Source organism: Nelusetta ayraudi, unplaced genomic scaffold (genome assembly GCF_046127955.1).
Source record: "Nelusetta ayraudi isolate G7.1 ecotype Tasmania unplaced genomic scaffold, CSIRO-AGI_Nayr_v1 ptg000133l, whole genome shotgun sequence".
Taxonomy (NCBI): domain Eukaryota; kingdom Metazoa; phylum Chordata; class Actinopteri; order Tetraodontiformes; family Monacanthidae; genus Nelusetta; species Nelusetta ayraudi.
Window position 1 is genome coordinate 96126 of NW_027466183.1, and position 12354 is coordinate 108479.

The 12354-nt window shown below is 43.0% G+C and overlaps 1 pseudogene; it reads right to left on the minus strand.

Annotated features, from left to right (window-relative positions):
- Window positions 1-7878: 7878 nt before the first annotated feature.
- On the minus strand, window positions 7879-10976 carry LOC142904861 (phosphatidylinositol 3,4,5-trisphosphate 3-phosphatase and dual-specificity protein phosphatase PTEN pseudogene; annotated as a pseudogene).
- Window positions 10977-12354: the final 1378 nt, after the last annotated feature.

A 12354-nucleotide genomic window follows, 5' to 3' on the forward strand; every position in this document is an offset into this window, starting at 1 on the left:
GGCGTGGTTCAGGTAAAGTTCATGTTAGATAGAGACGGAGGCTGCTGCTGCAGCTGCTGCTGCTGTCCCCGTCCTCTGGCTTGACATCATCCAGAGAAAGCAAGACGTCCACCGGGTCCAGAAGCTCCTTGTCCAACACTTTCGGCGAGCCAGGAGCCAAACGTGTGACTAAAACATTCAAATGTGTGGGAATCGCTAATGCTATCTTACGATGGCAAACGTCAAATTCCGAAAAAAAGACATGTACATTCTTATAGAGCTGAATTAAAATGCAAGGCGAATAGCTTAATGATCAGAAAGACATACTATATAACTTTGTTAGGTTGGAATGCGAGCGACTGAAAAGGCAGTCAACGTCAAAGTCCCTCAAGTTTGCGGCCAAAACTTTTTCCATTCCTTAACATACCTTAATGCTCAGTGGTCAGTAGGTGTAACTGCAGGTAATGTCCCCCTGAATCCAAGATGGATAACCGATAGAGATTGACCACTGCTGTCAATCTTTCTGTCCCAGAACTACCCGAGAGGTGAAATAGTAATAATCATGATAGTAGTAGTTGTAATAATGATGTGTTTTTCAAACTCTAAAATAAATGGGCTTGTATATGACTTAAAACGCAAGTTAATTCATTTTTGCATGAAATGCACACTGGTTTCATGTTCGGTGCTCCGGCAGCACTGGATTGATCATGTTTTAAAATTATAATATAAATAAACTTTAAAAGAAAAAAGAAAAAAAAAAGAAATTAATTACGTGAGGATGTGCTCATGTTCTTTGAGAAGGTCACTTACAATTTGTAATGCACCTTAAAAAAACAACGAAGGTTATACAAATATTTTTGAAATCTTTGGTACTCATTTTCTAGATAATTCAAAGGTTCAAGTAAATTAAAAGACTATTTATTTCGTAATGCAATATTTTTTAAAACCACCTGGTTGCGCCCCATTATTTTAAGAACCGGCAAGTAAAGCTCCAAAGAGGTTTATGGGTTCCCGTGAAGAAAACTGGTGTGACAAGTCATGACGAATACAATGATTATTAAACTTTGCAGAAAGGGCTCACTGACTTCTTAACTAACCTATAAATTGAATTTGCACCTGGGGTATTCAGATGGAGAATGTTGCCACCGTTACCAGGAGGAGGAGACCATAAAAAGCATATTGGAAAAGTCACTACGGAAAATCAACTTCATTTCCCATAATCCCCACAAATGCACAAATCTTAAAAACCTAGCGCAGTCACGTACACCTAGCATAACATGCTAATGTTGCCCCCTCTAGCTGCCCGCGTGCAACGGAACGTTCATCTCAACGTACTTTGAACGTATGTCAAAATTTGACAATTATTTAAGTGTGCTTATGTATTAATTTGGGCTCATTGTGACCGGAAATAAAAGACGCATCGGAAAATTGAGTTTTCTACGCTATACCCATAAAACGCATTACTTTTTTTTGACAAAACGTGCGGCGATGAACCCAAACCGCCATAACTGACATTCCTTCATACGTCACCATCACCATGGCAACATCCTCCGAACGTTCGAGGGGGTATATAAGGAAGGCCGTAGTGTCGGACAGTTTGTGGAGCATCAACATCAGGTAAACTCACCCCAAATGTTCTACCCAGGAAACACAGTAAAACCTTTCATAACTATACACGAATATGCTGTTTATGCACATACACAACGTGTAAGACTTTATTCACAGAAGTTATCACAGTATTTTGCTGAGCCTACAGAGGAGCAGTGGTTAACTGTGAAACACGTTCTGAGATATCTAAAAGGTACTTCTGAAAAAGGTTTGTGTTTCCAGAGAAGCTGTGAGAAACTTGGCATCCAAGCCTACAGCGATGCTGACTGGGCGACAGATGTCAGCGATAGACGCAGTACGACCGGCTACTGTGTGAGACTTAACAAAAACAATTCTCCAGTTTCATGGAAAACTAGAAAACAACCTACAGTTGCACTCTCAACATGTGAAGCAGAATATATGGCATTAGCTTCAACGATCCAGGAGCGTCTATATCTCGAACAGTTACTAGAAGGTATGGATAACTACAAATACACAAAAACGGTGGTTCATGAGGACAATCAGGGAACAATTGCTTTTGCTAAAAACCCAGTCAACAGACAGAGGTGTAAGCATATAGATATAAAATACCATTTCATCAGATCCACTGTGGATGAAGGTAAAGTCGTTTTGATGTATTGTTCTACAGATACTATGGTTGCCGACATTATGACCAAACCTGCAACCAAGTTGAAGCTGCAAAAGTTTGCACCTATTATTTTTGGAGTTGGAAATGTGTAAGACAAGAGTCCACATTCATTCCATTCTGTATTTTTGTTTCTTTTGATAAGTTCATTGTTTACAACAACCTGAGAACAAGTGGGGGTGTTAAGAATTGACATGGTATTGTGTCCTCAGTTTTGTTTCATGTGCAATTCCATAATTGACCACATGGGGGAAACACTTATTATAAACTTCTATGTACGTAGGTGAAGTTTTTCTTCTGTTTTTCTTTCTGTAAAACAAGTGTGTGTTCAGTCTTTATTAAATACGCCGTGTTGGCTAAAAAGAGCCAACAACATTCAGTCATCTTTTCTCCGAATGCAACGTTAGCTGCAAAGGTTCGACCATAAGCCTCAACAATGATCCTGTATGTTTTCTGTCGGGAATGTAATTTGCAGTGAAGAACATCTAACGCCTCACTCTTATGGATGACTTCTTCTGAAATGATGTCTATTATGTAGTTGGCCTAAACCTTTTAATTCAGTCACTTTTCAAAAAGAACAAAGAAAATAGAATAATTTTCTCTGCTCTCCAAATCAGAAATAATTTGAACAAAATGAATAGCAGAAAATGAAAAGTTGAAAATTTAAAAACGTTGCATGTGTGTGCACTTGCGCCCAGTTAGAAGGTATAAATAGTTGTTGTGTATCCTTACTCCTTTGTCATTAGTCCCTAATGAAGATATTATATGACGTGATAATATGATGATGATGATGAGGATGATGACGACGACGATGGTGATAGTCATAAACAATCTTCTGTTTGACTTTATAGGGATTTCCACAACAGCCCTACGGGCAAGACTGTGGCATCTTCATGCTAATGGTAAATTAGATGTATTCATATCTCCTAAATATAGTAATATTTTATTTTTTTCTAGTATGCCCTCTACACAGTCCTGGATGCTCCATATGATTTCACCATAGTAAGTTTACCTTTTCATTAAAATAAAGGTAGTTAATTTGATGTTGAATGAAATGAAATCCATTTCTGTGTCCGTAGGCCGACATGCCAACCCTGCGAAAATGGTGGTGTATCATGCTGATTGAAAACTTTGATCTCGGAAGGTACAATGTTGTAATTTAATTGACTTTGACATGTTAAAAATGGCACTTTATTTTACTTGTAGTTTTTACTTTAAGTTAGGATCCAGGCAGTCTAAGCTGCCTGTTATCCAGTATGTGCTTCATTCTTTCTTCTGAGGAAACCGACTTCCCATGCATGAAAGGAAAAACACCAAACTTTACACAGAAGCCCAGTCCCATGCTAGATTGCTTCAGCTGCAAAAACAATAGTCAGTAATTTTAGTGGCACTGCAGCAACCATTCATTCTTCCATTCTGTAGAGGCTAAGCCTACTGCTTAAAGTCCCTGAGATGCTTGCTAGATGGGCACCTGTTTGACGCGCTTGCTATAATTCACATCGTTGATATCCACAAAGATGACGAGACTCATATATCTTGCAAAGACGAGTTTATTGCAGCTCCCCGTGGCCCAACGTACAATGATCAACTCCTTCAACATAGCTCGACGATGCAAACACAACGCTTTGAGAAGCAACGCGATCAGAAACTGTGCTCCACCCATCAGGCAACCTCTAACACCTGTACTGTTAGACGTGATGGCAGAGAATAACTCTTACACATTCATTCATTCATCTTCTATACCCGCTTATTCCTATTCAGGGTCACGGGGGTCTGCTGGAGCCTCTCCCAGCTGTCTTAGGGTGAAGGCAGGGTGACACCCTGGACAAGTTGCCAGTTCATCGCAGGGTCACATAGAAACAAACAACCATTCACACTCACCTGCATCAGTTTTTACACACTTCCTTTATTTAAATGGATTATTGCTGTCTTGTCACTTGCTAAGATGGTCTGTGAACCTTCAGACCACTTAACATTTTCTAAATTTTGTGTCAGACGTTAATTTATTCCACTGACACTCTAATGTCATCTGTGTTGTTGTCCTTCTATTCTCATGCTAGTTTCCAGACTTGCATATCTTGGATTTGCCTAAAGTTGCCTGGCTCCGGCCATTGCTCCACAGCATATGTAATTTTAATTGTTTTATCCTTTTAACCTATGAATATAGCCATGGAAAGAGGTTTGCCCATTGGAGCAAGGCATCTAAAGCCCTTCTGGCAGGTGAGGTGCCACCAAACTTTTTTTTTCAGCTGAAGCGCAAGTTGGACGACATGATCAAGGTCAGTTTGCAGTCATTTTTTTCCCTCAATCTTTATAAGTTCTTTTCAGTTTTCAATCCCAGTAAATGGTTTGAGAATTACTTTGTGACAACTGCTTGTATTCAATGCTCAATATTAATTGTTTAGGCTCAAGATAATAAATGTCAGGAAGAGACAACTGAAGACATGTTGTTAAGTTTTCTAAGATGACCTTTCAGGTTATGAGAAAAAGATGATTATTTTTTTTTCTCCTTTAGATCAGTCCAGTTGGCCGAATTTTGCAGCAATGTGAACAAGCAGCAGAATGGATTCAAGCGAATAAAGAGTTGTTGACAGGAAGGGTGGACATCCCAGAGATTATAAACATGGATGGCGCGCCAAAAGAGGAGGCTACACAGGAAATGACAAAACTGTTCAATGACTCTTTTGAGTCATTCTGCTGCTGCTGCTGCCATAACCCCCCTGTCCTCAACCCCACATGCCAACACCCCTTGGGCCCTCTCCCACCACAGTGACATTGATTCCTCAAATTGGGGATTGTTGTGGAATAAAAATAAAACGCTTAACAAAAATCTCCGAGTGAGAAATCTTTTATCTTTTATAAAAGTTTATTAAAGTTTTTAAGCACAAACACATGAACAGCAAAGCAGTCAGAAAGCGAGTGCAAGGAGACAAAGACATTGAAGATACTTCATCCTGTGAGGAGAGGAAGAAGAGGGAGATATGAAGTTTTGTGAAAGTCTGACCAATTCTAGACACAAGCTACATCGGCCTTGTTCTTTGCCCTCTTTGCCAGGACACTGAGAGATACCAAGCTGTTGCAGGTGGGAGAAGTAAAGCTGAAAAACAAGACTCATAACTCCATAACTCATGGAAGTACAGGATGTGCAAGACGAGATAGTAACTCACATCACGAGCTGCAACATTTCATTAGTATAGAAAAAAGGAAAACTAAAGACGGGGCAGTCAGTACAGTAATTCTACATATAAATTCTGGACACATTTTTATTAAACAAACAAAATCTGACAATCATACTGTAAGAGCCACATTTGATTTGACCAGTGGAAGTGGTATACACAAAGCCAGAGGGAAATTTAGCCCAAGAATGGCTTTCTTATGATCACCTTCTCTAAATGTTTTGCATAAAGCCTATGTTAAAAAACAGTTTTCTGCTTAACGTTAGATGAAATCACTCCATGTTTTTCCTTTTCATCATTCCAAGAGCCAATCGGTTGCAATTAGCTTTAGACCAATCTATGTCGATAATTTCAGTAACACGAGCACATAAAATAAAAAAGGAAAATTATACACACACAAACACATATGTGTTTTATACATATATATACAGACATATATGTACTGTGATATATATATTTTTATATATATATATGTATATATATATATATATATACATATATATATATATATATATATATATATATATACATGTATGTATATATATATAACACAGTACATATATGTACATGTATGTGTGTATATATATATTCATATATATATATATATATATATATATATATATATATATATACACACATAAATATATATATATACATACATATACGTGTGTGTGTGTGTTACAAAAAACAAACATTTCAACGGTTGGGTTTGTGTTGATAAAAACCCACCTCCTAAAACACAGGGAACACAAAGTTATGAAAGCTACCAGGAGTAGATCATAATCGTAATAATTAAAACTGAAAATACAGTAGAAAATCAAAAGCTTGTTCTGATGGCACAGTAAACATAACAATTAATCTTTAAAAAAAGAAAAAATTCCTCACGTCTTCTGTTATAAAAATCTTCATGTACTCTGTTGTAAAACTTTTTAATTTATTAAACCTTTTAATTTGAAGGGCTTTAAATCAACTTCCGGGGATTTAAATGAACTTCTGGTCCAAAAGCGTTTGAATTTGAAAGGCTTAAAATCAACTTCCGGTCCTGACAGTGCGGGCGAACCTCTCAGTACAGGTGGGTCCTGACAGTGCAGGTCTGCAGCCAGACGCTCTTGCTAGTTTCAGGCCACTGGCCAGGTCCTCTTGGATTTTCATGTGTCTGTGAATGTTGCCATTGGCGGTCAAGGTCTGGCCACAGAGAGAATCTACTTGTCGGCTCTCTCACTGCTGTCAAGCAGCATGTTTGGGTGGAGCGAGGAGGTTGGGGTGGGGTGGAAGGAGAGGTTTTAAATGAGCTGCAAGAACAGACGTCCAGTCTACGTCATTCAGGTAGAGGGATCGTCCAGTTTCCCCGAAGCCCTCCCCTCGACAGTGGGGCTACGTGAAGGTCATTTAGGGGAACTGGACCGAGTCCATCTTCTGCCGAGGCGAGAAGTGGAGATTGTACAGTCCTTCCGGCGTGCAAAAGCTGGGGCCCCATCTCGCTGAGGGTGGCGTCTGTACGAGACAGTCACCCACTCTCCAGCCCGTGCAATGCATTTTTTTTTTGCAATTTTTTTTGTCATTTTTAAAAAAATATATTTTTAGTAATTAGGGTTAGGATTAGAAAAGGGTCGCCACCCCCTTGGAGACGGAGCAGAATAGGCGCTGTCCGTCCACCCGGTGTCTCCCCTCCACTGGTCTCGCCATTAGAGCGCCATCTAGGCGGTGCGCCTGCCAACGGCTTGCTATGGCTCCCTCTGGCGGTCTCGATGCGCCATTACACCTGCTGAGGCTCTAGAGTCATGCCCGTGACATACTTTTGAATGGCCACATCTCCGCGGGCGAATGTGTAAAGATCTTGAAATGTTGCACACAGATCTCGTGTGGAAGTGCAGGTGGCATGAAGTGTGCTTCGACGTCACTTCCACTTCTGGAGTTATTAGCGTTTGAAACTCAATTTCTTTCGTATCACTGGACGGGAAGGTCGTAGAGAGATGCGAGAGAGAGAGATTTTTTCCATGTCATTGACATTGTAGTTTTATGTATTTTTGAAGTCCCATTATTTTTTAAATACCAAAATCGACCACGTTTCAGGCCACATCTGGAGTAGATTGAGGTGATTTTTCTTCAATTTCGGACTCTTAAGTTTGACCTCTGGTGTCATGGGGCTCCTCCATAACGACTGCGCGTAGCACAGCACACTACCTTACAACACAAGTCAGCTGTACTACACACGGTCATTCCGGAGGACCCCCATGACCACAGAGGCACTCAAGCCCCCACGCCAAGTCACCGCAGAGTCCATGTGGAGTTTTTTATTTATTTTTTGTTTTATTTTGGACACATCAATCACTCCCTATTCTAACCCTATCACACACCCTAACACTAACTGTTTGTAACACTATCACACCAAAACCAAACTAACTCCAAACTCGCACACAGCAACAAGCAATACTCACACAGCCATTGTCACTCACTCACTCACTCAGCTATTTACATCATTGCGATGCGCTATTTTTTTAATCCATGCAGGGTCCTTGTAGGGATCTCGAGGTGTTCACACTCCAGTATGTAGAGCTGATACGCCTCTTGGTGGGTGTGTTTGCCGTCAGTGGGGATAAGGCCCAACTCCCTCGGGGTCCAGGACACACGATTAGGTGGCAGGAAGCGCACTCCCCTCTCCCTCCTTGTCATGGGAGGAACTTCCACCACCTCCACCGTCTGGACGTCCCGTTTCCTCTTGGGTGCCGGGTCAGCTCCAGTCTGCAAGAGATGACCGACATTCGGCCAGGGTTAGGACACCTGGCTGTCTGGGTTAAACATGAAGGTGACCTTCTTCGCGGGTCACACATTCCTTGCGACCCCCACAGATAAACATAACGTCGAACGCGTGATCCAGCACAATACCCGCGCCGGCTGTTGTTGCCGTTGGGCAACACATGTCCATCTGGGATGAACATACAGGTGACCTTCTTCGAGGGTCACACCTTCCTTGCGACCCCCACAGACAAACACTCTGACATCAAAGGTTCTGCGACCTAGGGCAATAGCCGCAATGGCCGGGGTTAGGGTTGGGTGTGGAGGGTCGACAAGGGGTGGGCAGGTGGCACAGGGGACGGGCAGGGTGGGTGGGACACGTCTTTGGGTTAGAGCTTCTGTGTCTTTTCCAGACTTCACACAGGGTGGGTGGGTGGGTAGGTAGGGGGAGGGTCAATGTGGGGATCAGGGCTGGGTAAGGAGGGATGAGAAGGTGTTGCTGTGGGTTTGTCACGGGGTTCCTTTTGGGTGTGTGGCTAGGATTGTGGCCAGGATGCTGTCCGAGAACCTTGAGTCCCCCTCCTGGTCTTCAAGGCCATCACCTCTGGTGTTGAGGGCATTTGGACTTTTTTGTTTGCCTGCAAGAGATGACGGATATTCCGTTGGTGGTGAAGGTTAGGGTTTGTCTTAGGTTCTGCGAGCCGACATTGTTGCCGTTGGGCAACACATGGCCATCTGGGATGAACATACAGGTGACCTTCTTCGGGGGTCACACCTTCCTTGCGCACACACACAAACAGTCTCACGTCGAACGTGTGCGACCCAGCGCAATAGCCGCGCCGGCCGGGGTTAGGGTGGGTGAAGAGGGGTGACAAGGGGTGGACATGTGACACATGGGAGGGACATGCTTTGTGTTTCTTTCTCGGGGTGAGGACGGACGAAAAGGGATGGCTGGGTGACAGACGGGAGGGACAAGGTGGGGATCAGGGTTGGGTGTGGAGGGACGACAAGGAGTGGGAATGGGACACATGGGAGGAAGACGCAATTCTGCACTGTGATTATTCCAGTGTTCAGAGACTTGCCCCCCAATCCCCCCCTCCCCCCCTGCCCCACAAACACAGACAAGGGTGGATCTATCTTCGAGACCTGGACAATGCCCGGATGCAGGAGGAGTGTTGGGTGGGTGGGTGGCTAGGAGTGTGGCCAGGATGCCGTCCGAGATGTTCGACATGGGTTGGGAATGGGACTCATTGGAGGGAAGACACAATTCTGCACTGTGATAATGCCAGTATTCAGAGACTTCAACGCCCCCCAATTTGTTCTTCCTACCTGCCCCACAAACATTTTTTGGGGCAGGGAAGAAATTAAAAAAAAAAAAAAAAAATTGGGGGGGGGATTTTCTTCATGTGGGACTCGAGGGACCCCGTGTCCCTGTTGTCACGGACGTGGGTGGATCAGTCTTTGAGAGCGTATGGGCTTCTTTGTTTACCTGCAAGAGATGACGGACATTTGGAGGTGCTCTGCCCTTCCCACCAAAGCGGCCGCCGTCCTGCCGGGTCCCTCCAGAAAAGAATGGGCGTTGGCCCCTTCAGTATTTGCGGCGGACCGTTGTCCAGCCGTCCTCCATAATGAGATTTATTTATTTCTAATATTTATTTATTTCTAATATTTATTCATTTTAATTTTTTTTGAAAAAACAAAAAAAATCCAAAAACAGAAGGTGTGGAAACAAAAAAACAACGTTTCGACCCTCGTCCGGGTCTTCTTCAGGTTGAATGGCACACTAAAACCTGAATGCAAGATCAGTCCAAAAAAAACAAACAAAAGAACTTGACCCACCGTCGGTACCCCCTGCTGGCTGTCGGCATTGTTCACCGCCCTGTTCTCCATCTTGTCCCTGCTGTCTCTGGTCCGGGGATGAAATTGGTGTTTACCCAGAAGTGGAACATTTTGTCCTTCTTCATCGTCTGTTTATGAAAGAACTCCACTTTGATGTCTCCGCAGACTGGCAGTGGCTGGGGGAACTCGAAGAACATGTGCCTGCCGCGTGTGAGCCGGGTTCGATGTGTGGATCTTCACTTCCAGCTGGTAGACCACAAACTGGGGATTGCAGGTGCCCCCGCTGAACATGGGGAGAGTCTCGAACACCATTTTGTGGAAGAGGAGCGCCACGGGCTTGTACTCCAGCTGGTTTTTCAGTAGGTAGCTGTAGTAGTTGACGTAGCGCCATTGGCTCGGGATCGCGACTCCCTTCTTGTCCCTTGTCCTGACTTCCCCGCAAAAGTCTAGTGCTTCCTTGGCCTCCTGGAACTTGTGGCAGTGGAGGAGATAGGAGCAGATCATGACCTCGGTGCGTCCCTTCCCGGCCTTGCAGTGGATGGCCGCCACGTGATTGTCGTCCTCGCTGAGGGTTAGGTTCGGGACAAGGTCTCCACCCCCTCTGGGAAGGGGCAGAGGGAGTTTGTTTTCCGTGTTTCCTCTTTTGCTTGTGCATTCGTTTACCGATGGAAGTGTTGATGATCGTGGGGTTCTTAGCTTTTATATGATACATAAAAGGGAGAGTCCTCCCTCCACTGGACCCTCCGCTGATAGGGCTCTCTCCTTCGGCGTCCGTAACGCCCCTCCGTCCAGCCGTCTCGATCCATCTTGGTCAGTTGTACTTTAATTATTTATAAATTATTTATTAGGGTTTGGAAATATGGGCTCAGTCCATCTCCCACCAAGGTGGGAGATAGAATTTGCACGGTCCTTGCATGGAGCACTGACACGGGCTACATCCCGTGGTTGTGGAAAAAATTGTGCACGGCGAGGTTGGGGTCGCCATCTGCGATGGACCATGACCCACTCCTCATCTTGCGCGAGAACCATGAGGTCTTGTTTTAATTATTTTTTGTATCTTTTTATGAATTTTTTATATATTTTTTCAGAATTTTGTATTTTTAATTGAAATGGATGAAATATAAATTAAATAAAAAAATTAATTAATTAATCAAATGAAATTATAGTGCCCAAAAACGCGACGTTTCGACGCCAATGAGTCTTCTTCAGGCGTTGTCGAGGGCACAGAAGAGGAGCAGGCTGATGCGACTTGTCTCCTGGAGAGCTCGAGAGCAGGGTTAGGGTTAGGGTTAGGTTTTTGGAGAAAAGTCAAGTTAGGGTTATGGTTAGGGTTATTTTTTTGATATTTAAAGTTCAGATAATTCGCATTGCACTTTTGTAATAAAGAACATTTTATACTTTATGTATTTATATATATTACAATAACAATAGGCATAGGGTTTTGAGCTTCCTGTGACCTCTGGTGGTCCTTGGACCTCAGTTTGAGAACCACTTAATGTATTCATTCATTCATTCATTTTCTATACCCGCTTATTCCCGAGCTCAGGGTCACGGGGTCTGCTGAAGCCTATCCCAGCTGTCTTAGGGCGAAGGCAGGGTGACATCCTGGACAAGTCGCCAGTTCATCGCAGGGCCACATACAGTCAAACAGCCATTCACACTCACATGCACACCTACGGACAATTTAGAATATTCAATTGACCTCATGCATGTTTTTTGGATTGTGGGACCATTTACCTCAAATTTCCCAGAAATTGTGCGTTTAGTTGTGTAAAAATCATTTTTTTTCAGCGTGCACTGGTAAGGTGGAGCCCCAAGGTAACTTCTTGCTTCGAGACCCAAGAGACCCTAGCACCGCCTCTGGTTGTGGGTTTTCAACTTTTAAAACAGAAATTAAAAAAATAAATGTTTAGTATCCGAGTAATTACTTCCATGATTTGACATTACATTTGACATTACATTACATTACATTTATTATTCAGCATTACTTCCTTCAACTACGTCACCATTCACAATTGTCCAACATCAAACCTTCGCAGATGCCACTTGCTATAATTTCCTTCTCGAGTCGGTCCCACTTTATCGTGATGATGACTGACAGATCCTCATCTTGAATCTCTGTGGCATCAGACCTCTTTAGAAGACTCACTAATCACCCAAAAAAGTTGGAAACATTAAAATGTAAGAGTTGTGCCATGCAATTTTTAAACAAATACCATTTTCATGAAAAAACAAAACAAAAAACAAACGAATTGGAGACCTATGCATTTCAACGCAAAAGGTCCATGGAGTGTTTAATCATTCACCCAATAATACATAGATACTCCCAAGTATTACAAAGTTGATTCCCTGAGCCATAATTGCAATAAGAAATAAGTTTGGACATTTCTA